This window comes from Cryptomeria japonica, chromosome 9 (assembly GCF_030272615.1).
Source record: "Cryptomeria japonica chromosome 9, Sugi_1.0, whole genome shotgun sequence".
Taxonomy (NCBI): domain Eukaryota; kingdom Viridiplantae; phylum Streptophyta; class Pinopsida; order Cupressales; family Cupressaceae; genus Cryptomeria; species Cryptomeria japonica.
Genome location: NC_081413.1, coordinates 522,961,043 through 522,987,351, shown reverse-complemented (window position 1 = coordinate 522,987,351; position 26,309 = coordinate 522,961,043). Strand labels below are relative to the sequence as shown.

Below are 26,309 nucleotides of genomic sequence, written 5' to 3'. Positions count from 1 at the left end.
ACGGTTACCCGGTACCACCTATCGGCAACCGTCAAGTTAACCGCCGACCTTTAACACACAAATTAACACATACGTAATTACCCGACAACATCATCCCCCCAAAAAAGAAGGGTCATCTCAGGACGACATACAACCAAAATGGGAATGATGTAACATATACAGCAAAAGAAACTCAAGACGGAAGGGGTACAAAGGGTGTCCCTGATGAAGAAGGGCCCGCTGGTGTGGCTGCCATCTACTCCCGTAGCTGGTACACCTGCTGTGTATGGTGGCGAAGATCCCTCTCGGCGACCAATTGTCGCTCCCTCGACCACTTCACCATATGGACAGACTCCATAAGCTCCTTTTGTTTCCCATCAAGCTCGTCCAAGGTAGAAGTGAGTCGAGTCTCCAACAATGCTCGCTCACTCGTGGCAAAAGCCAACTCCTCCTCCTAGCTACTGATTCTAGCTCGCTGCTGGGCAAGCTCCAACTCAAGAGGTGGAACACGGGTGGCCAGCTCCGCTCGAGCTGCCAGGGCAGCCACCCGCGCCGTCTCCACACTGTGCTGAGTCTGCCTGAGCTGATAATAACCATCTCGAATAGACTGCTCCACTCTCCTAAGTAGGGACTACATCCCACTCTCTCCAGCCACCCCTGAGCGTTGCCACTCCTCCAACATCACAAGGAGTTGAACCTCAGGCCAACCCCTGTCCTCAAAACATCGCCCAAACGCCTCAGCACAACCCCCTATGGCAAATGCGAGGAGACCCTCTAAGGCTGGCGGGTCGAGAGTCCGCTCTTGCACTGAAGTCGCCCACCGCCGAGCACATGCCTCAACATCGGCTAAAAGATGGCCCATCCCACTGGGCTGGCTCTCCGTAGGGTCCCCAATCTGCAGATCTAGCTGACGGGCCTCCTCTCCCAACCCCTCTGTCTCATGCAGTGTCCTGGTGTTCTCCTGCTAGGGAGAAGAACTATCTCTCTCCAAGTCCACAATAGCCGTCAGAGGTGGTCGTGGGGATATGGCGTCCCAACCATGTATCCATAGAGACGTCATCCTCTACCATGTCTGCACCTCCCTCCAAGGTCTATACTGCCGGTTCCACGGAGGAGGACGTACTCCCTACAACCCTCTATGCTGGCATCTGTGCAGGAACTTGTGCTGGTGGAGGATGCAACTATCCAAAACCCGGCACAGGGACTGCTGGGACGGCACCAACTATCACCCCCATACGCGAGAGTGGCATCACTTGGCCATCCACACTCAAAAACGTTGGTGTAAAGAGGATGTGGCCCGTCTTGGCTCCCTCTGGGGGCTTGACCCTACCAGATAGAGGCCCCCGAGTTCCTCTAGGTATATGTCCAAAAGTCACTGTGCCGTCAGCACTCTCCCCCATACGAGGGCTCTCTTGCACCTCTCTCCGACCTGTCAGACGAAACGCATCGTCTCCACCACTGTTCCTCGAGGAACCATCATCGGACCCCCCACTGCTACTATCAACCTCTTCTGCAGTCTCTACCTCACTCTCAAAAACGGTCACCTGGACTGGTCTCCTTCGCTTCTTACTAGACTGTGCATCTCCACCACCTGTGGAGGTGTCGAGGTGGGTCCAATAAAAAATGGAGGGTTGCAAGGGGTCAATGCTACTGCTTGGGTTCCATACCCACTGTTTCGGAGTCACTTGTGTGCGTATTGCATCTAAGAAGAGACCGATGGCGTGGAAGGGCACGTAGAATGCCTTGTGCTTCAGAGTCAAAAATTCATTGATTCTATCTGAAAGCACCGTCGCCCAATTATACACCGCGTCATTCCACAATCCATCCATCAAGGCGATCATAGGTACCGTCGTGTCAGATGCCTTGCTGGCTCCCGTGAGGCGGCTCTTCATTACATCGAGCAAACACTACCACCCTCCTGGTACGATGAAAGATTTCTTCAAACTCCTACCCTTCGGTGCAGTTATCCTCCCACATTCGGCTGCTGACAAATTATTGCGGCATATCCGCTATAGGAGCTACGTCTTCCTCTCGGCTGACATTTTTGTGGCACTTTTGTCCACCTCCTTGCCCTCGTCTGGAATACCAAACACCCAAGCGAAAGCGTCTGGTGCAAAGGAAACGGTAATATCTATGTCTTGGTATTTGAATGTCGATACTCGCAGCTCTGCATTATAGGTTTTAATTAGCATGCGGAGGTACGGCTCAAAGTCGCGTATGGCAAAAACAGGCATCTGTATAGCCCAATGCACGCGTGCCCTACACAATGATGTCTTCAACGCAATGTCATCTAAGGTTTGTGCTTCCACCCACCATGTTCGACACGCACTTACGCTCAAACCTTCGAATGTAATTGTTTGTGCTGTAATTTTTGTTGGCATTGCTTTATTTCCTTCATCTGGTTGCACCACCTTTTTCGTTTTGCCAGCATTGCTCGAATCCGCCATTCTACTCCTTCCAAACGGTTGTCCCTATGAGTTCTCAGATTGCTGTAACTGCTTCCTCCATTCTAACTTCTTCAGTTTCCTGCTCCCTAACTCCATCGATGAATTTGTACCCTGCTTGCACACTTATATCCTTTTCAGAATTCGTACCCTATCTCAACTTCTCTAGCCTTGGATTTGTATGCAATCTTTAACAGTTAATTATTCCACACACTCCAATCTCCATGCCTTCCTTGGCCGTACAGATTTCACCTTCTGCATGTACGGATTTCATTTCATGATGTGCTGAATTTGATTTACTACTGTACGGAATTCATATTTCATAATGTGCAGATTTCTTTTCTCAATCGTATGTACGGAGTGCTCCTATCTATGTGTGCTGTATTGATTTGTACGGATTTTCCCTCGACATATCGTACGGATTAATAGTATGGACTTATCTTGTGAGCACAACCTTTTTTTTCCAATATAATGGCTTTTTCGTATGGCTATACGGCCTTTTTCCGTACAGTCATACGGAATTAAAAAATTTGGTTGTATGGCCTTTTCCGTACATTCGTACGGATTTTTTATTTTTATTTTAAAAATGTACGGGTGTACGGCCTTTTCTGTATGGTTGTACAGATTTTCATTTTTTATTTTAACTTACTCATCTGGTGGGGTCCTTCAAATGCCTCTCGTGATACAATTTTAGTTTCGACCCATTTACGGCGTCCGACACCTCCTTCCCGTCAAGCGTCCACAATTTAATTGCTCTGTTTGCACTGACCTCACGCCTTGAAGGGACCTAGCCATTGTACTTTAAATTTGCCAGGTTTGATTTCGTTTTGCCCATTGAATTTCAACACTAATAGCCCCGGAGTAAATCTCATTCGCCTAAGATGCTTCTTGTGTCAAACCTTCCGTCTTTGTTGGGCCGCCCTTGTGGCCCATTGTGCCATCATTCACCGTTCGCCCAACATGTTCAAGACATATAGCCTCTCCCTTAGGCTTTCCATGTCACCCAACCGATTCTCGATGGCAATCCGAAGACTCAGCACCACGACTTCTTGTCCGTACATCAACTGAAAAGGGGTCTGGCCGGTGGTCACTTTATACATTGTCCAGTAGGCCCACAGTACCGATGGTAGTCGTTCCTCCCAATCATCTTTTTCGACCCCACACGACTTATAAATGACAGACACTGTTATTTTATTGGTTGCCTCAACTTGCCCGTTTGCTCTAGGGTAATAGGGGCTTGACAGGGAGTGGAAATTTTTTAACTATGTGGTTAGCAACCGGATGATGTGGTTTACGAAGTGGCCCCCCCGGATCGCTTGTCAACTGGATAGGAATTCCATATCTGGGGATGATCTATTCATAGATAAACTTTGTCGTGTTGATTGCTAAGTTGTCTGGGAGAGCTCGTGCCTCGACCCACTTTGTTAAGTACTTTGTCGCCGCCACGATGTACCTGCATCGATGCACTCTACTTGGCTTCAGGGGTCCGATGAAATCCAGCCCCCATCGTTCGAATAGCTCCTGTGCGTGCGATAGGTTGAGCGGCATGAAATCCCTCTTAAGTGGCCTTCCGGCCTGTTGGCACCTATCACAACTAATCACCCATTCCCGGGCATCGTTATAGAGTGTCGGCCACCAAAGTCCTGCCAACAACACTTTCCTGGCAGTTGTATTTGGCCCCATATGTCCACTTGTCGGCCCTTCGTGTGCTTCCCTCAAGACGCCTTGAACCTCTTCTACAACACAACGTCGTAGGACTTGGTTAGGTCCCATTTTATACAAGAGGCCATTGATTACTTGAAATGTCCTGCTGCGGAGCACCAGCTTCCTTCTTTCTCCTAACGGCATCTCCTTTGGAAACTGTGATGTTGAAAGGTACTCCCCCACGCTGGTGTACCAAGCAGGCAAGACAGCAATTCGAAATAGATGAGCATTCAAAAAATCTTCGTTGACTCCCTTGGCCGGCTCGCTAGACCTGATCCTTGACAATTGATCAGTGATCACATGGCTTTTCCCGGGTCGGACAATGATATTGAATGTAAACTCTTGCAGGAGTAACCACCAGCTGATCCGTCCTTGGATGATCGGCTTGTTGACCAAGTACATCAATGCCTGGTGGTCCACATAAAATGTAAATGGCGTTGCCAAAAGATAGTGTCGGAATTTCTGGACCAAATAAACCATCCCCAGGGCTTCTCTTTCCGTGGTGCTGTAGTTCTTTCGGCCTTTGACAGCAACCGACTCGCAAAGTAAACCGGGTGGTCCATTCCGTGGTCCCCAACTTGTGCCAGTGTGGCTCCGATTGCAAAGTTGGACGCGTCCACATGGACATGGAACTCCTTGTCCCACTTCGGGTATGTAAGAATTGGCGCACCCACCAGCCGTGTCTTCAGTTCTTGAAATGCTTCTTCCTGCGTCGTTCCCCCTGCGTACGGTTCTCCTCTCCGTGTCAGTTTGTCCAATGGGCAGGACACTCGAGCGAAGTTCTTGATGAATCTCCTATAGTACCCGATTTGTCCAAGAAAGGACTTCACTCCAATGACGTCCGCCGGTGCCTCCATTTCCACGATCACCCAAACCTTGTCCGAGTCGGTTTTCAGTCCAGCCTTGCATACGATGTGTCCCAGTAACTTCCCTTGGGAGACCATGAATCTGCATTTGGGATTTAGTGCCAATCGCGCCCTCCTACATCTTTCCATGCATTCCCCGAGAGCCGCTAAATGTGCATCCTGTGTGTTGTAAATTGACCAGTCATCAAAGAAAGCCTTGAAGTTGCCCACCGACATTTTGTCAAAGATGTGGAGGATTATTCTTTGAAAGGTTGCTGGTGCATTGCATAGGCCGAAGGGCATTCTGTTATATGCATAGACGCAATCTTCCACCATGAAGGTTGTCTTCAACTTATCCTCCTTTGTGATGGATATCTGGTTATAACCAAAAAATCCATCCATAAACGAGTATATTTCGTTCCCGACCACTTCCTCCAGAATGGTGTCGGTGAATGGTATAGGGAACGGGTCCTTGACAGTGACTGCATTGAGGCACCTGAAGTCGACACAGATTCTGATCCGGTTGGCCTCTTTCTTCAAGGATATCACTATCGGGGATACCCATTCGCTGGTTTGCACCTTAAAAATGATCCCCGCTTCGAGCATACGCTCAATCTCATCATTTACCCTTGCCGCATAATTCTTGTTCATCCTATACGGCATTTTCCGTACAGGTACGGCTCTCAGTACCAAAGGAATCCGGTGTACACATAGTTCTGGTGGTACGCCCTTCAAGTCTTTATAGGTCCATGCAAACACGTCCTTATATTCCATGAAAATTTTAAATGCGGCAGCTTTTAATACAGGATTCCAATCATCACCTATCAGCATATTCTGAGGCGCAGCTTCTCCACCGAGGTTCGTGGCTTAAACGGAAGGCTCCTCGTACCGAATGGGTTTCGCCATGTTGAACTCGTGTGTCAGTGCTTCATTTAAGGGTGCGTCCCCTTCGGTGTACTCTTCGTACGCTGGCAGGAACCTGTTCTCCTCTAGCTCCTCTATTTGGAGCATTTTACACTGGAGCAACTCATAATCCTCCATCTGCCAATGGAAGATTCCATTCAATGAGCATATGTCGTCCTCTAAGCAACCGTCTAGTTCAAACACTCAGTCATTATTTGGTTCCATATTATCTCTACCTTCGTAGGAATCCCAATCCCATCTGTTTGAGTCTTCTGAATCAGAGTCTGATGCGAGCTCCTCGATGACGGCCTAGTTCATGAGGTCAATGACGTACTTCCGTCCATCTTTCTCCATGGAGAGGGTGTTCTTCCAATTGTGATTCACCTTTGCTTTGACCAGCCACCCTCTCCCTAAGATGGCGTCGTAGCCCCCCTTCTTAATTGGGATCACCACAAAATCTAGGACAAATGGTTGTGTTCCAATCGTCACTTGTTGTGCCATAAGCGTTCCCAGGGGTTTTATCCCACGTTGGTCCACACCAAGCAAGTTAAAAGTTGGTGGCTATAGTGTCGGTTTGCCAAGCTTCTTCCAGGTTTCTTCAGGAAGGACATTTACCCGACCCGCCATCTACAATGTTGTCCGTTAGGATGGTCCCGAGTATGCCCATTTCCACGACTGTTGGATGCCGACCATTGTTCAATGTCAGGATCAAGGGGTCTGTTGCCGAACCGCCAGAGGCATCCGTACCTTGGGTTATCCGACTCTGCATGGTTATTTGTACTGAACGCAAGAGTTTTGTACGTAGTTGAGGCATTGTTTCCAGAAGGTCCTTCACTTTTACAGGTACTTCTATCTTCAACATTTGCTTCAGAATATTTTCCTCTGCCTTCGAGCAGGAGGTACTTGCCGCCTCGTAGGTGTCCCTCTGTCATGCCATCATCTCTTTCTCCACTTGGGCTTTCGCCTCCAGTGTTCATTGTTTCTCCGTACGTGGGTTAGGGTAGGTGGCTTTCTTCGTCTTCAACCTTGTGAGAGCCAACACTAGCTCCTTCGTCCTCGTTCCCTCAATGTTTAGTAGGTTGACCCCGGATTTTGGGCAGTTTTCATCGTCGTGATCTCCTAGACCACACCACTGACACAACTTTTGCGGGGTTTCTTCCGTTGTGCAATCTCTGGCGAAGTGCCCCCACTGGTTGCAGGCCCTACACTAGATCATCGGTCGCCCTTTTGCGTCGTACTAGATCCGACTCCGGTTGTTATTGTTATTATTGTTATTGCTTTTTCCTCCCCGTCAGTTGTTCCGGTACCCACCAGATGATGCATTGTTATTGGTGGGCTGGGACGTGCCTGCTACTACGGACACTGACGGCTGCTCTTGTGTAAAGAGGATCTGTTGATTCCTCGTCTTCATATTATAAGGGCATTCCTTCGTCGAATGTCCCATTATTTGGCAAATGTCACAGCAGGCCTTCTTCGGACAAGAACCTTTTGTGTGCCTGTCCGTCAGTTCTGCATTCAGTACACCATTCACTCCATGTCTTTCTGGATCGCCTGGACCTTCTTGCTGGATTCCCCGCCGCTGCTGCTTTCTTTCGAGGAGTCATCTTCGTCGGACGAGGATTTGTCCTCCTTTTTAGATGTTTTATGTTCACTCTCTAGGTCCATCGCCCTGTTGTACACATCGTTGTATAATGTGGGCAATACAATCTTCATTTTTTCCCTAAGAGAAGGCCGCAATCCTTCCACAAACCATCTCTTCTTTAGCCCGTCTGTTGGCTGGCTATCCACCTTCCCCAACAACTCTTTCAACCTCCGGCCATACGCACGGACCGTCTCCTTTTTGCCTTGTTTTGTACTGTAGATTTCGGTCACAATTTCATTATCATCTCGTAGTAGCCAAAACTCTGCTTGAAATTCTTTTTGTAAGTTAGCCCATGTAGTCACCTTTTGCTACTCTCCTCAGTGTGGCCGGAAATTGCAGCACCCACTCAGCCTAGTCCACCACCCCATTGGCGGACCAAATGGTCTCACATGTACGGCAATGTCGTACGGGGTCTTCCTTTCCATCCCCTGCGAACTTTGGCAATTTCTATTTGTTTGCCATCACACTTCTTGGTTGCGCTATGCCTGTGCCTCTCGAACCCGGCCCTCCAGAGGTTGGTCCTACAGAAACTTGTGCGTTGGTTCCTACTACGTGACTCTAACTTTGAGGATTGGATGCCGCCGAGCCAAACAGATTGCTTCTCATACCGTGCCCCTGTGTCCCTCTGACACCTTCGGCCACACCGATATCCCCGACCTCTCTGTTCTCGGTTTCGGTTCCCTTCTCCCTTCTCGTCTCGTTTCCCCTAAATGGTGTGTACGGATCGACCGCACTCCCATCACCGATCTCCTCCAACGTGAGGGACAAATCCCCCAACCGTTTCCTGGTGGTTTCGATTAGCACTGCATCTTGGCCCTCGCCAAAGCCATTACTGCCATTTTCACCACTTCCTTCCTCGGCAATCCTCTTGAATCTTCTTCTTCGATCTGCTTGTTGTTCGAGAATTAATGCTCGTTGGGCAGCTTCAGAGTCCCCTACGTATTCCTTTTTCTTTTTGTCCTTATTTAGCAGATTGGGCATTAATTCTAAATTCTCCTTATGAAATAGAACAAGACATCATATTAAAAAGAACACTTTTATTAATTCATCCCTCGTATCTAATGTATGTCACTGACATACTCATTACAATGGGGTGTTCTTGTTTATTCTCCTTCGCCCGTACACAGTTCAGGGATTATTTACCCCACTCGGTTTCATCGCGCTCCTCTTCTTACTACTCATAAAACTCCCGTAGGATTTGTTGTTGTCGGTTCTCTTGATAGGTGTCTTCCCTGCAGTTTTGAAGAGCCAAAAATGCCTATGCCAGAAGGTTGGGCAAGTTGCTCATCAAACGTTTACCGTCGGGCTTATACCAAGCGCACTCCACACAGCATCCTTTGGAACATCCTCGGTGGTGACCTCTCTTCGTACGTGTGTTTTGATCGCCACCTGGAGGATGCAAGAAAAATCTTTCGTAAGTGCTAGTTCTCCCTCAAACAGTTCGTCAGGGTTACTGCTAGTCCCTTCAGGCAATGGTTGTCCCATTATCCACGTGCCATGTAGTATATTCCCGTGCTCCAAAATAATTTAGGCAACGGCACCAGATGTTTTCTCTACGGGTGTGAGTGTGAGTTTAGTGCATTGCAGATAACCAGAATATGACAATATACACAGATGTAGACAAATAGATGATCTCAATACTGCATTCTCATTGATAACATGTGCCAGTACATCGGATAACATCAAGCCTGTACTATCCTCCCACAAACTAGAAACAAGGACAACTATATAGGTGTCGACATGGTTACTCAGTGCCAACTGTCGGCAACCGTCAAGTTAACTGCTGACCTTTAGCACACAAATTAACACATACGTAATTACCCGACAACATTTGTCACTTTGTTCTCTTATGTTTGCATGATTTCTTTTCATCAGATTAGCTAGTTAGTGTTGAATGATTTTAGTGGTGAAGTGTGAGGGTATTCGATGTGATTTTAGGTTCATACCATTGGAGGCTTGCTGATTGTAAGTCCACGTGTATGGTTAGTCTGAACCCTTTTATTGTGCTTAGTTCAACTGAAGGTGTTTGTCTCAGACTGCGCCAGAATTGGGTGCTTGAATAGGTACCTCTAGTCTGAAAATCCTTCATTTCCTTGGAGCTTGCATTGTTCTTGTGAAATTGTGAGGATGTCTCTGGCAAAACAAGAATTAGTTATTTGAAATTTGTCTACCCGCAACATCAACTGTTACTGTCATTGTCCATAGGATCCCTAAACCCTATCTCTTTTGCTTTTATTTTCCCAGCTTGAGATCCAAAGCATCATCAGATGCAGGCCTACTTGTTGTATCTGTAAGTCCCCTTGTGTTTACCAGCAAGACGCATCAAACAGCTAAGTTATCCTAAGCCATCAAGACCTGACAGTTGGAACCTTGAGGTTGTCCCCTTTGATCATTTAAAGCAGCATTAGGGATTTCCTTATTCAAGAGAGGATAGGATACTTAGCATTCTATTATGTGTCGATCGAACGAGTAGCAATACAATTTCCCGCATCAACAGAATTGGTGCTAGAAGGAGGGCCATTGGGATTTTACAACAAGCTGAGTCTAAGCGCCCTTTTAAATGCTATATTTGAGATATGGTAGATCTCCGAAAACGAGAAAATACCAAAAAAAAAAAAAAAGAAAATCTGAAAAATATCAAAAAATTTCTGAGTCAAGATGCAGGAGCAACCACTTCATAGAGATTGTCCTCGGGCTGATATATCTCAGTTTCATGAGAGGCTGGGTGCACAGCTATATCCCAAGCAACTATTTGAACTTGCATCTGCAGGGCACTGCACAATCCACAACACAGCAGGAAAAGAAGAACTCAACTGCCTAACCAATCTATCAAGAGTCGAGTTAGCGTTGCAGGGACATCTTTTTCTGGGATATCCCCAAACCAAAGGAGCTCATGCAGCCGGATATTCCCAGTCCTCCAAGTACGGATGAGTTTACCAGATTTAAGGGTCTGATTGAGAACCAGTTTGGTCTCAATGAAGAGATATGCTTGGAAAGTGTGTTGCCTCCTTGGTGGTGCAGAATTCATCGTACCCCTCATTCAAAATTCACCAGCTTGCTATGTCTAGAGGCAATCGATCAGGTTAGATCTTAGTATGGACTGTCGGAATCACCAGAGGAATGCATTACAAATAAAGTGTGGAGCGCATACCTCACTGCTGACGAGTTCAAAAGAATGCAATATCGTTGCTACACAACACTTTCTGAGGATGAACATGAGGAGTTGCAGGTTGTTGTCTCAAATGAGCCCACCAATTAGGCTATGCCAGCAGATGATTTTATTGTCCTTGAACTTGAGGAAGAAAGCGCTCAAGAAGATGATCAAGTGAGCCTCGTAGAACAGCCAAACGCTGAAGTGCAATTTGAGGGAGCCTCACAAGTGGAGGATGCATCCCAGAGACCAATTGAAGATCTTTTCGAGGACCAAACTATCAAAGAGTCCTTGTTGTTTAAGGACATGCTGATAGAAACACATAAGGCTGCATAGTTTATGCAACCTGATGATGCACTTCACCTTCTAGAGTTTGAGTTCAGAACCAATTTCCAGCCCGTGCAGCCCATGGTTGAATTTAATGCTGATTTGCACGCACCAAACGTGAGCGGGATGCTACACCACCAATTGCAACCTCTTGAAGTTGTTGAAGCTCTTCCCCGCTTGACACACTGCAGACACACCAAGTTGTTTCTTTCCTTACTGTTGTTAATTCTGAATATTTTCAGTTTCATTTTGAATGTTTTGGGAAAACAACCTGTATATGGATTGACCATGGACCCAATGAATTGCCCCAACTGTTAATATTGCCCGATGCCTTGGTTAAACCCGAGAGTGGCCCATTGAAAATTATTTTTTCAAAATACAAAGACAAATCAGCTAGACTTAGGACTGTGCCCGTCACCCTGTTACTGCTACATGTACTGAGAAACCATCCCAAGTTAGGGATGCATGCATATAGTCCACATTTTGTACAGTTAGTCTCTCCTTGTATATAGTTAGTTTAGTTTTTTTTTCTACTTTAGAGTAGTTTGCTTTCTATTTTTAGTTTAGATTTCCTGTTTTCCAGTTTAGAATAGTTTGCTTTGTTGTTGTAGTGTAGGTTTGCTTTCGAGGAGGTTGTTTCCTTGTCATTTTTTGTAGGGGTATGTGTGTTTTGCCCAGCTTTGTTATATGAAGCCAGGATGTTTTTCGGCCTATTTCTTGGATGTCGACTTTGGTAGGGCACCTAATTGACGGTTGCCCCCGTAGTCAACTCATTTGGTTTAGCTTAGTCATTTTAAAAATCTAGTTGCTTACTACATCTTGTCACCAACATTGCGATCGCCACACATTTAATGCTTAATGTTGCTTAGGTCTATTGTTTTGTCAAAGGGAAGTCATTGCAAGTGAAAAATCTGAAGCTCTACTTCAATGACCACTATAATGCTCAATCCCACGTAGGCTTCGTTGCTTACCAGCCAAAAGGAAAATGAAAATAGAAAAAGAGAAAAATCAAAAGAAAGAAAATTGAATAAACAAAGAAATATCAAAAAAATGCTTGGCTTTGGGAGTGCATACACCTCTACCGGTATTCAAAAAGAAAATTTACCGGAATTAGAGCAATCTTTGTGAGCTTACAGGCAATAACCTCATCGGGGTTATAGACACTCACTGGCAGCAAGGCAATACCAGGTTGCTTTCACAATTAGAGTCACCCTATGTAACTTGCCATGACTAAACAATGACGTCACAACTTTCATTGAGCTAGAATGAACTTCATTGCACACACTCGATTCCCAAGATCAGTGACTTGACTCAGTTTGTGACCTCATTTTTATTTTGAATGTGTCTTTTCTCATTTGGGTTGATCCATGGGGTGTTAACCAGAGATTTTGGGTTTAATCTGGATAGTCATCCTTGAAATGTTCAAGAACATTTCCCAGCCAAGTCGCCATTTGTTGTGTTCACACCACACCCCTTCGCCTCGATGGGCACCCCTGCTGCCTCCCCCTGCCTGCAGGAGAGAAAGATAGATGTCCGAACAAAGTCGAAATTCTTGTGGCCTTCTATATGCTTTGCTAAACTCGTCAAAATGCAGATATGAGGCCAGAAACGTAGGCTCAAGCACCCATTTGGAAGAGAGAGGAAAAACAATAAAAAATGATGAAATCTCTCTTCATTCTCGAGCCTTCAAAGGCCGATAAAACGCCAATGAACTTCAGGAAAACACTTAGGGTTGAATACATAAACTGAACACGACTTTGCTGAAGTCGTAAAAATCCCGATGAAAGCCCCAGACTTCACGCAAGGTCAGTAGGGCATGTTGTGACGTTTTCACACATCGCCCCATTGCAAATGGGGACCCCCACTTTTTTGCTTTCTAAGTTAGTTGTCTTAGCTTAACTTTTGGTAGTGGTAGAGTCTTTTCTATTAGCCTTTGTGTCGAAAAGGTGTAGTTTCTCAAGGGCCAATATGAGACGATTCTTTCGATTGATCATCTTTGGATGGCAAGGAGGTGTCAAATTGTGTCAATTTGAGCAAGATAGGCAAGGAGGGTTGAGAGATAAGTCTCTTGGATGGAAATTTCACTAAGTATAGAAGATTTTCCTTTGCCATTCAAGAGGTCTGATTGCACTTCCATTAAGAGGCAAGTCACACGGGCAAAAATTTGGCTAAGTATAAGAAAATTTTCTTTGCCCTCCAAGAAGTCCAAACTGACTTCCTTTGCCTCCTCAAAAACCTGAACTGACTTCCATTGCTACTTAAAAAGTCTGAAATGACTCCCAATGGCACTTAGGAAGTCCGAAATTGCCTTTGCTCTTCATGGATCACAACTTACTACCTTGGCTAATCAATGACTTTGATCTTTTCAATCACCGATCTCGCCTAGAAGACATTTTTCTGACATCTAAGAGGTTTGATGTGGATACAAGGAGTTCTGAAAATGAATTGATGAGCTTGGGTGATTGGAGTAAGAAACTTGAGCATTTCTTGTGCTTCACCATAAATACAACTTTTCCTTTGCTCATTTGACATGGATGATTGATATAAAGATTGAAACCAAAGATCAAATTTGATGGGAACAAGCTAGAGGTGGCAATTTAAATGACTTCCTTCGCCCAGCCAAGGCATAATCACTTCCACTTCTACCAGTGGGTGCCCAAACCCATTCACTCCCATTTCTATTGCTCACCATTTCACCTTTCCATTCCCTTCCATCTTTCCATCTTACTCCATCCCACAACCATTCCACCTTTCATCTCCTTCCACTTCCTACCTCACCCTCACCTTCATCACATTCTCCTATCCTCCACCTCCCCTTTCATTTCCATTTTCCCTCACTCACTCCCATCCCCTTCCATTTCTTTCCATTCATCTTACCTTTCCCTTCACCTACCTTCCTTCCTTCTTTTCTTTCCTTCCATCTCCCACCATTTCCACTCACTTCCTTCCATTTCACCCCACATCCTTTGCCCACCTACCTTCCTATTCACCCACTACCACTTGCATCTCCTTCCACTTCCTCTACCTCCCTACCTTCACCTACCTAACCCTCTTCCCATCCTTGCATACTCATCCACTACCCTTCACCTACACTTACACCTACTTCTACCTACACCTACATCCTCTACCCTCCATCTCACACCCCTTTACCCCTCTACTTCCCTTAGCATACCTTTCCACCCTCTACCTTTCTATCTTCCTACCCTTGCTCTCCTTAGCCCTTTCCCTTTACCTACCACCCTATCCCCTACCCCTATCCTATCCTAACCCACCTTCCATTTCCTACATTTTCTAACCTACCACCCTACCCCCTTACCCTTTTACTACCCCTTATACCTCCCGTTCCATTTTACTCCCCATATATCCTAACCCCTTCACTAACCCTTATACCTCCCAACTTCCCTTCCCTTCCCTTCACCGCAGCACTCTTTCCCCACATTCATATCCCTTATGTCTCCCTTTCACCCAGCAACCTCCACTTCCCTTTCTCACGTGGCACATTTCCTTACCACTCTTCCCTTCCTCCCAACACCTCACATCTTCCTCCACTACCTTGCCACACATGTTTGGGCCCCACACTCTAAAACGGAGATTTAAAAGTTTTTAAGGCATTGTGATTTCCTCTCCCTCTCTACCGTATTACATTACATGGGCCCCACAAACCTTACGGTGGAGATTTAAAAAATTTTAAGGCATTGGTAAAGCACTTCAAGCACCGACAGCACTTCTTTGGACTGTCCAAGTCATCAACCCATGAGACAAGTCGTTTCTTTTGCCAATAAGGAAGAGCAATATAACATTGTATAATTTCCTTTGCTCTCCAAAAACCCCGATCTGACTTCCATTGGCACTTGAAAACCCCGATCCCACTTCCATTGGCATTCAAAAGGTCCGATCCCACTTCCTTTGCTGTGTAAAAAGTCCGAAATTTTTCTTATGACCATGCCAATCCACGATAAAAACAAATGAGGATAATGCTAGTGCCAGCTAACGTGAAAGGCCAACGTGGACCTAAACAAGGAACATCATATTAAAGCAAAGGCATTGAAAATTCAAAGCCATTGAAAATAAAAATAAAACAATAAGAAAGAATAAAGTCTTTCTTGGGAAGTTTAAAGCCTTGCAAATTAAATTTTTTAAATAAAATAAAGCATTTCAAGACAAGATCGGCCATCAACATAGATCAGTGTATTGAATTAAAAGAGACATATATATAAGAGAAGGTTGTAAGTATCATTCAAACATCAGCAAATTCATTTTAAAGTAATTCAAGGAGCAGGTTGGAGTGCAAAACGAAGGGGCAGAAATAAAATCAGAGCAGATTATTGCCACAGATAGGAAGATTTTAGAGCAGAATTTTGATCAATAAAGAGCAGAAACTGAATCAGATCGGGAAAGGAACACAAATTCAAAAGGAAGGATCAGATTTTTTCTGAGTTCTTATCTCATACTAACAGTTTAAGATGTATGATTTGCTATGTGCTCTTTCTTTTGTTCATTTCATAATGTTTTAATTCAGTATCTGTTTGTTTGTAGGTCTAAGACAAGAAGTGAAACATCAAACTCAGGCAGCATTAGGAAATTTACCATTGCAAAGGAGGATTGTGGATGTATGAACGACTGATAGAAAAGGATATCCCACAGCTACAAACATACAAGGAGGCTGCTCAAAAGGGAAGATTTCACAAGATTATACAAGGCAAGGAAGCAGATTGCTCTACACAACGAACACTCCAGCATTCATCAAGTACTCATGATAAGGGAGGAATTTTACAAATATCTTGAATTTCCTCTGGAAATCCAAGAATCATTGTTAGTATAGCATGAAGATTACCCAAGATGGAGGCTTCGGGTAAAGAAGATCTGTTTGAACAACATGAAATAATTTGGGGACATCCCTTCATCATCATCATCACTGCTAAAGCTTGAGATGTTGAGTATCAAGAGATATTACCCAAGACATCAATATTCATTCATGATGACGTATCAAGTACAAGCAAATTGAGGCAGCATCCTAGTCACCACTTCACCAATCAAGAGGTTCCACATCAACATGTCCAGATGCAATGCCCCTGACTCATCCATGGAGGCACAAACTTTGAGCTACCTACCCTCATATTTCATTGGTTCACATTCAATATTGAACCTAAATGTAATTTTCTCATTGGCCAAAAGGAGTTTGTTGTAACAAACCCTAATTAGGATTTTCATTTTGTAATCTCGGCCATTGATTGTGAATCAATCCAAGCCATTCATTTGTAAAGGCAGCACTATAAATGGCTTCTCTCTCTCATTTGTAAAGGTTAATAATTAATAGCAGGCTAATGGTTAATAATTAGTAGTTCAAGAATAGTTTAGTAGCAGACAGCAGATAGAATAGAATAGGAAGAGAAGGCAGAAATTGTTACTAAGTTTGTAAATAAACATCCTTTTCATTGAAGTTATGGTGGAATGTGTTGTTTCTTCTACAATTGCATGGTTTCTTGTTGGATCTTCATGTTAGATAATGATAATTAGATGAATGAAAGAACGTTGTGCATGATCAATGGTGAAATTCGTATGTCCATACTACTAGCAGTTTGCTGATTGTAGACTTGCCTTGCATAGTCAATTGGATCTATTTAGCCAAACTTCACTTCAATTGCTACTTTTTCATTGATATGCATCGTCTTGGTGGTGTCTATGTTCGTGGTGGTGGTTTGAACATCATATGCTTTCCTTAGGAGATCGCACTAAGCTTTGTGGAGTTGTTGCTTTGCATGTCAAAGCAAGGCTTAGTGGAGTTTCACCAAAGGTTGCCCATTGCTCTTGCATTCTTAGGATTAGATTAGACTCCTTGAACCTTATCTCTTTTGCACTTTTATTTTCTAAGCGAATAGTTAGAAACGAAGTTCCAGCAACATCCAAACGTTCAGCACTCAAGTATTCAATGCAAGTCCCCTTGGATTACTAGCAATCACATCAACCAATTGAGCTTATGCATAAGTCATGACCCAGCAATAGAAACCTTGGAGTCTTCCAATTGATCACAGAGTTTAGCATTTGGGAAGATTTTTCTCAAAAAAGGATAAGATACCTTTGGGTATTTTATTCTGTGTTTGATTGTGCCTAAAAAACACGTCAACGGGGCCAAAATAGGAAATGGAGATTGTGATATCAATCAGTGTCAAGAGTTTGTAATATTAAGTGGCCCTTTCACTATCGAGCCTACAATGGCCGATAAAAATATCAAAGAAGCTAGGGCATTTGATGAACCTTTAAACCTCCTAAAACATCGAACAGACATCAAAAACAGAATACTAATGCAAAGTATGAACTCAATTTTGGTCATATGTCTTGCCAAAATCGTGATTTTAATTGGAACCTCTGCATAAGCCGGCAAAAAAAACCGAAAGACAACTTTGCCAAAGCTCCTGATATCGTCGTCAAACATCGACGAAAATCTTGAAAATGAGTTTCGTGGGCAAGATGAGTTTGGAATGGTTTTTTTGACATCACCCCTCAAATCCGTTGAAAATACACCAAGGCTTGTATTAAGAGGAGTTGAATGAAGGAAAAGAGTCGATATAAATAAAGCAACACATTTTTTCCTGTGTTTTAAAAGAAACATTTTGTGCTTTCAAATGTGCCGGTAAAATACCGGAATCTCCTAAAAGAAAACACAAATAAAGTAATATAAACAAAGGAGAGTCAATTATAATCAAATGCGTGTGTTTTAAAAGAGAGAACATTTTTGCCTTCAACCCCCGAGCAATACACCAAAATAACCAAAGCGCCAACATAAGAAAACAATAGGGAATCGATTTAGAACGAAGGTCGAAAACTCAAACGCTTTTCATATCCTCCCTTTAAAATACCGAAAAATATACCAAAAACTTAAAACCACTTTGATGTTGACAAAAATAATGAAAGAGATGACAACTTAAGTTCGTTCGAAGAAGGCATTCTTTTCTCGCCCCTCTTAGACACCGAAGATAATACCAAAATGAGGCCCTATGAAGTATGAGATAATAAAAAGGGTAAAAATTATAAGATGTTCTGGTCCCCTTTGTAAGACTCTTTTTATTAGTTCGCCTCCTCAAGGTGATGAGATCGCCGAACAATAATGCCAAACGGGGGGTATGATGTTTCAAATGACAAAAGAACAAAGGATAAAGTTCAATGTTTTACGTTTCTAAGTGTAGGGTTGATTGATCCTATATTTTCTTGTATATGCAGGATGAATGGAACCATGTAGGACGACAAGAGGGGATCCAACACATAGACCAAGTTGTGATCATGATGAAGCCAAAAGGTGAAGATGTTGCACGTAGGATCAAAATGATGGTCGCAAAGCAGTGCAAATGAAAGACATGTTGCAAAGCTGGGACCAAGGCACGAGGATAGGGACCTTCACCACCCCCACCAGCAGCAAGATTGCAGGATGGTGAACACTCTAAAATACACAGCTTGAAACAACAAAAAAATATGTTTGTAAAGCAAAATTGATTTTATTGTGAAAAAACTACTTGTGGGCCCCATTAATGCATATAAAACAAAGGGGGACACAGGTCAGTTATTCCTAAGCTACCTAATTTGCAGAATTGATGAAAAACAGTTGTAGGTAGCTGAGAAAGTGGGTGAAAGTGGCACGCTGAGAAGTTATGGAAGTTACTAGGCATGGGCTAAAGTTGTCAGGCTTCTAGAGGGCAGATTGCAGCCATTGGAGGAGTTCAATCCTGGCCTCTAATTCAAAATTGTAAAATCTATAAAAGGCCAGTCCCTCTCTTTTCAAAAGGTTTAGATTTTTAGGAGTTAGATGTTAGATAGTTAGATTTCTAGCAGAAGTAGTCGTAGGTAGAATAGGACTGCTGAGCAAAAATTGTTGTAATGGCAGTTGAAGCAAATCAATAAACATTGAAGTATGACGTTTGTCACTTTGTTCTCTTCTATTTGCATGGTTTCTTTTCATCAAATTAGCTAGTTAGTGTTCAATTATTTTAATGGTGAAGTGTGAGGGTATTGGATGTGATTTTAGGTTCATACCATTAGAGGCTTGCTGATTGTAGGTCCCCGTGTATGGACAGTCTGAACCCTTTTATTGTGCTTAGTTCATCTGTAGGTGTTTGTCTTAGGCTGCGCCAAAATTGGGTGCTTGAATAAGTACCTCCAATCTGAAAATCCTTCATTTCCCTAGAGCTTGCACTGTTCTTCTGAAGTTGTGAGGGTGTCTCTGGCAAAACAAGAATTAGTTATTTGAAATTTGTCTACCTACAGCATCAACTGTTACTGTCATTGTCCATAGGATCCCTAAACCCTATCTTTTTTGCTTTTATTTTCCCCTCTTGAGATCCAAAGCATCGTCAAATGCAAGCGAACTTGTTGTATCCATAAGTCCCCTTGTTTTTACCAGCAAGACACATCAAACAACTGAGTTATCATAAGCCGTCAAGACCTGACAGTTGGAACCTTGAGGCTGTCCCCTTTGATAATTTAAAGCAGCATTAGGTATTTCCTTATTCAAGAGAGGATAGGATACTTAGCATTCTATTATGTGTTGACCGAAAGAGTAGAAATACAATTTCTTGCATCAACAGAGCTTTCATGAACTTTCTACATGAGTTCATTTGTTGTTTACTTATTAGCAAGGTATTGCAAGTGTAGAGGATTGACATGTATAGGACATGACGGGAATGGAGGAGGACAAATGAAAGTGTATGATTGTTACCCTCAATTGCATTTGCATAATATTGCTCACTTCAAAAGGGCCAATGATGCTTTCACTATGAACAATGTTAGAACATTATAAGGAGGTATTTACAAGAGGCTAACGAAGGAGACTATGAAAATGGTGAAGAAATATGGTTAATGGTACGTCCAATTCCCAAAGTTCACTTACATATGGGTGCAAGGATTTTCATCATATGCGTACCGCCTTCCAAGATATCCTACTGACAAGATAGTGTTGCTAAATGTTTCAAGGCAATTACTTGAATATGACAAGATCCAAAAGGAGAAGGAGGAGGCCAGGGTTAACTTTCCTATCATGATTGGGAAATCACTTGAGATGTGCTCATCATTGCAAGCAGCAAAAAAGTCAAAAGAGGTGCTGCAATACTACAACCTCAAAACTCACACCCAAAGGGAGAATTTGATCCATATCATAATACTAGGGTGGTATATGGAAAGAAATTTCAATACCAAGTGCATCTTGAGGACCATTGGGCTAATGCAGTCGATGATTTTGAGATAAGGAAGAGGATGCGCTCTAGATTGTCATTAGAAATAACCCAACTTGGCTGATTGCTTCACGTACCGGCTCAACTTGAGGATGATGGTAAGCATATTCAGCCATATTTTAAGAGGGAGAAGACTAAGCCTCTTCCCACACTAGATTGGGCTGCTTAGGAGGTCACACACCATGATGCAATATTTGGACCTGTGATGGATAACACAATGAAATGGCTGAGTCAACAAGTGAACAAATTGAGAAAGAAGAATGTTTCTTTGACTTATGAGTTGATGGAAATATTGGAGTCTTCATCCTCCAAAGATAAAACAACAGAAAAGAAGAATAGGCTAAAGGTAGAAAATAAGCAATTTAAGGATTACATACAGCATTTGGTGAAGCCGCTCCAGCAGGAAGATGAGACATTTGTGCCTCCTGCAATACTTCCGAGGGAATCTGTTGAGAGAATTGAAGAAATAAGGGTGATAGCTCAAACAAATAAGGAATGGATTGAGGGTGCCCATGATAAAGTGAATGTTTTCATCAGAGATTTTGTACAAGCATATGAGAGTTATATGATTCCTATGCAGAATTCGCAACATAATGGAATAGTGGGAGGATTTCCAAGGTGTTTGAGACAAGATAATTCCCCATCTACGTGTGTTGAAGGAGATTCCTAAACAAGCTTTGATAGATGGTGGTGTGATGGAAGCAAAGGCAGTGTATGATTTTGGATGTTGGTATTGTGCATTGGTAACAAAGAAGGAACCTCTTGAAAAGATGATAGATGATTGCATTCGATTAGAAGAAATGATTAAGGGGATTCAAGATAAGTTCCTTGTGTTGATTAAGGAGGTATATGAACAAGAGGTACTTGATGGTGATGGTATGAGTGTTGATAACTTACAAGATAAAGTGAGAAGCAACTTTTTTCCAGCTACAGGTTCTATTTCGACAAGTCATATGAACAATGTTGCTTCATTCATAGCTTTCATGGAAAACTTTCGAAAACAAGAGGTTGAATGGAAAAAGCTTTTTGCTACATGTGCTGAGAGTTTGGAGGTTATTGAATTCAAGCTTGATATTATGCCAAGTGTATCAATGGAGGAGCTCGAGATGGTCATGTCCAGATTCATTGTATTTGCTCTCAGGGAAAGAGATAAAGGGAACATTTTCCTAGATGATAGTTTGTTGCAATCTTAGGTGGCACAAAATTTTCCTATTTGTTCTTTTTCCTCGCATTTTGTGCCAAGGAAGGTGTTTATTTTCCATTGGCTGGCATTTAATAAAAGTTTGGTGATTAGGTAGTTAGTTGTAACAAACCTTAATTAGGGTTGTTTTGAATTATCTTGGCCATAGATTTCAAATCAATCTAGGCCCTTCATTTGTAATAAGAATTCTATATAAGGCTTGCTCACTTCATTTGTAGCAAGAGATTGTTGGAATTGTTGCTAAGATACTACCGAAATAAGTACAAACTCATTGAAGCTTGGTGAGCCTATGAGTTATTTTGGAGATACTACCGAAATAAGTACAAACTCATTGAAGCTTGGTGAGCCTATGAGTTATTTTGGATGTTAGCATGGTTTCTATTTCTCAAATTAATTTTAAGATCATTTTAATGGAGTTTTAGTTGAATGAAAGACATTGCTGTTGATTTGTGGTGAAACCTCTCATGTTCATACCATTTGTAATTTGCTGATTGCAAATGCAGTGGATGGTTAGTTTGAACTTATTACAAAGCTCAACTTCGATTGATTTATGCTCATTGTTCATGTTGTTGATGTGCAAAAGTAATTTGAAAATAATTGACATTCCTTAGAAGATCGCATCATCTTTGTGTAGTCTTTATCCTATGGCGAAACAAAGTATGGTTTGGTTTCACTAAGTCAATAATAATCTCTTGCATTGTTAAGAATAGCTTAGATTTCTAAAACCCTCATTCTTTTACATTTTATTTCAAAGCCTTTATTAGGATTAGTTTCAAGAGCGTTATTGAAAATCATAAGTCATTTGAGTCTTAGAATTTGGAATTAGAGTTTTCCTTGTGAAAGAGTTGATACGATCCTAAGAACAATTGCATAAGTTTCTTTGTGATACCAGCATATCACATCATTTCAACTAAAGAAACCTTGGAGTCACCTCGTTTGATCATGCAATCTAGCATTTGAGGAATCTTTGTTCAAGAGAGGATAAAATACTTGGTAAATTATTATGTGTTTGAAGAGCATAAAAAACACATCAACATTACCTTACAATGATAGGATACAATTGGACGATATGAAATAGAATGCTACAGTAAGTTCTAAGAATTAACAATACTAATATTATCATAAATGAAAACATTTAAATAAAAAGTTGATAAAGAAAGAATTATTGTTGCATCTTAATGTTTGTGTTGGAGATCTCTATTGTTCCAGTACTCTCAGTAACTCCTAAGAAGCTCATTAAAGAATCTTATGCCATTCAACTTTAGGGATTTGTTAGATTTCATAGGCATAATGAACTTCCATTATCAAAATTATCAAACGGCCAAGCCCAAGGATGAAAGAAGGCCCTCTCTCCTACACTTTGAGTTTTGCAAGACTTGGGACAATTCTTCTACATGACCACATGGACACATATGCTTATGACCAAAATTAATTTATCTATGCAAAAAAATTGACCAACTCTTCTAAAAATATCCACCACAAAACTAGGCCTATGAGGACACAAAGATAAGTCCAATTTTATGTCACTAACCCACAATGTGTTAGTTAAGGATGGAATATAAAAGGGATCTTGAAATATGCAGAAAAAATGCATTCACACATAGTTCAAAAACTCAAACTCAGACTCGACTCAGCAGCCCAAAATTTTGACTTGGACTCAAGACTTGGCATGGACTCAGCATAGACTCGACCAAAAAAAACCTCATTATCACACAAAAAGAAAGAAATCGATGCATTTAGAGAACATAAAAGTCTAATTTGACTATTAATCTGTCATAATTCAAACATTAAACATGTCATGTGATCCTTAAACTCTCAAAATTTGAGATTTTAGTCACTATGTCTGCTATGTTCAAGTGCTAGAAGAGTCTAAGCTCAGGACATGGAAGTCCAACCCTAGGCCTTGGGAGCCCTAACCGAGCACTCTCCAAGATTCGGTCACACTCGATTCAAGAGTCTAGTCGATTTGGCTCAACCAGCTCAGAGACTCAAGAGTTTGGCGAGTCTTGCAGAGTCTTCTAACTATGCATTCACAGATGTACAGGCAGAGAGAGAAGAGACAAGGCCGTTATGAGAATTGTTGCTGAATAAACAAAATAAATTTCGGTTTCTACAGATTTATCATTTTTATTTGAAAAGAAGTGATTAGAAATCAAAAGATTGGTGCCTATCCATGTGCAAACAAAGTACCAAATGAGTACATTTCAACAATTTCATCCACACTCTCAAATGCATTCCCCTCCCAAATGCAATTTATGCCTAATTATCCCTTAATCAATCAATCATCCCACACATTGCATTTGAAAAGATTCACAACAATACTTGATTGCAAACTAATCAAATTACAACACAAACACAACAAATGTGTACCTAGAAATATGACTAATATTTCCTAAAACAATTGTTCAAGCAATGGAGACAATATTGCACGAGAATTATCCTATTTCCAATGGAACTAAAACTAAAGATTCTTAAGACACTAGGACGAGTCTTGAGGTTGGGGGGACCAATGGCCTAAAACTGGGAAGGCAATGGGACAACAATGAGATGGCAGTGGAATGGAGGTAGGATGGTAGTGAAGAAGGGTTTAGAAAACTAGCAATGATGCTAACAAATATACCCAATTCTATATGATGAATACTACACAATTTTTAAGTTTTACATGGAGACTTGGCACTAGCTCTTCCTCTTCCTCTTGTTCTCAGTCTTCCTAGTTCTCCCATTCAATTAATGAAGACTTAGCTAATGCCTTCTCTTGATGTTGCTCTCAGTTTTCCTACCCTAACACATAAACCATTAGGTTATGGTTACTAGCACAAACATAAAAAAAAAAACTGTTTTTTTTTGTTTAAATGCACTTTGTGAGTTAAATAGCGAAGGGGGTGTGTAACAACAGAGAGATGGCAGTGGAATGGAGGTAGGATGGTAGTGAACAAGGGTTTAGAAAAATAGCAATGATGCTAACAAATATACCCAAATCTATATGATGAGGACTACACAATTTTTTTGTTTTAGTCACTAGCTCTTCCTCTTCCTCTTGCTCTCAGTCTTCCTAATTCTCCCATTCAATTACTGAAGACTTAGCTAATACCTTCTCTTGATGTTGCTCTCAGTTTTCCTACCCTAACACATAAAACATTAGGTTATGGTTACTAGCACAAACATTAAAAAAATCTGTTTTTTTTTTTTTTAAATGCACTTTGTGAGTTAAATAGCAAAGGGGCTGTGTAACAACAGTGAGATGGCAGTGGAATGGAGGTAGGATGGTAGTGAACAAGGGTTTAGAAAACTAGCAATTATGCTAACGAATATACCCAATTCTATATGAGGAGGACTACACAATTTTCAAGTTTTACATGGAGACTTAGCACTAGCTCTTCCTCTTCCTCTTGCTCTCAGTCTTCCTAATTCTCCCATTCAATTAATGAAGACGTACCTAATGCCTTCTCTTAATGTTGCTCTCAGTTTTCCTACCCTAACACATAAACCATTAGGTTATGGTTACTAGCACAAACATAAAAAAATTATGTTTTTCTTTTTAAATGAACTTTGTGAGTTAAATAGCGAATGGGGTGTGTAGGCATTTCCAGTGCATTCAAGATACACAACTATGTCCCCTAAGGATAAATAGCAAAGGGGGTATGTAGGCATTTCTGATACATTCAAGATACACAACTATGTCCCCTAAGGGTCCCAATGTCTCCTTGCAAAAACAAAGGGATGCCCCAAAAAAGTTAGCTCTTTGAGGGAGACATCCCTTGACAAGCAATGGTGGTGGCAAGACAGCAGGGGGACGTTTCCCCTAAGTTCCTGCATCTTGAGGACATCCTTATCCCAAAAATATCTGGATTTTCAAGGGGGACACAACCCCATGGAACACTCCTTAAAACCATCAGTTGTGGGTAGGTGTTATAATATTTTGATACTAGACTTCAAAAGGGATGTCTCAGACAGATACTTCCTAAGTGACAAATGCTTCTTAGGTAGCAATTACTAGTCAAAGATTGTCTGCGACAGGTTTCAGATATACTACATGTGCTTTGCATCAAAAACAAGAAATGGTGTTTACATAACTTGGGCAATGACTCCAACTTGATAACTTTTGCAGTGGATCCAAACAGAAAAAGAAACAATTTTAACGGCCTCCTTGCAATTGGAAAGTGCACTCCTATTAGATACATGAAAGATCAAAGGTTATTGGAATTAATTCTGAAGAATGTTTTGCCTGACTTTATATCCTTTGTGTGGGAAAGGCATATTAATCGACATTTTAGCAGACTAAAAGGATCAGGCAATCAACATAAGTGATAAGTGAATAACATATTTAATGGGAAAACATGCTTTTGTGAACAAAGTTACTCAAGTATCCAAGAACATGTGACAATTATGCACCATATATGCATTCTAATATTCACTTCAATATGTTAGGACAAATTATAAGGAATAATATTATAAGCCAAATCAAGGACTTTGATAACAGACACACCTCTCCAAGTACCTCTTTGCCAATGTGATTAGCACTTGCATTGTTTCAATACTCAAGAGTCAAGACCAACTACTTGGAGGCGGCTCACCTTTACGAGGTAAACTTTTGCAATTGATCAACCTTGCTTGCTGAAGAAATACTCCTCATCCCAGTGCCTAGTAAAGCTACAATTGTAGATAGTAGATACTACCAATGTTTTCATTTACATTCTTATTTCATTAATGGATTAATTTCTTGTTATTCCATTGTCTAGACTCTAAATATCCATGATATTACATATTAGGATATAATTATTCTGAATGTTTAAGACAATTGATTCATTCTACTACCATAAGCAAAGATTGAAAATCTTGCATAATTTTGTTAAGATGTCTTCACTCAAGGATATGACATATAAATTTGAAGCTGA

The 26,309-nt window shown here is 41.9% G+C and overlaps 1 protein-coding gene across 5 annotated transcripts in view; it reads right to left on the bottom strand.

Annotated features, from left to right (window-relative positions):
- LOC131077033 (sodium/hydrogen exchanger 1) overlaps positions 1-26,309 on the bottom strand; it is a 182,190-nt gene that overhangs the window by 17,666 nt on the left and 138,215 nt on the right. The gene's annotated exons all lie outside the window — the stretch shown is intronic.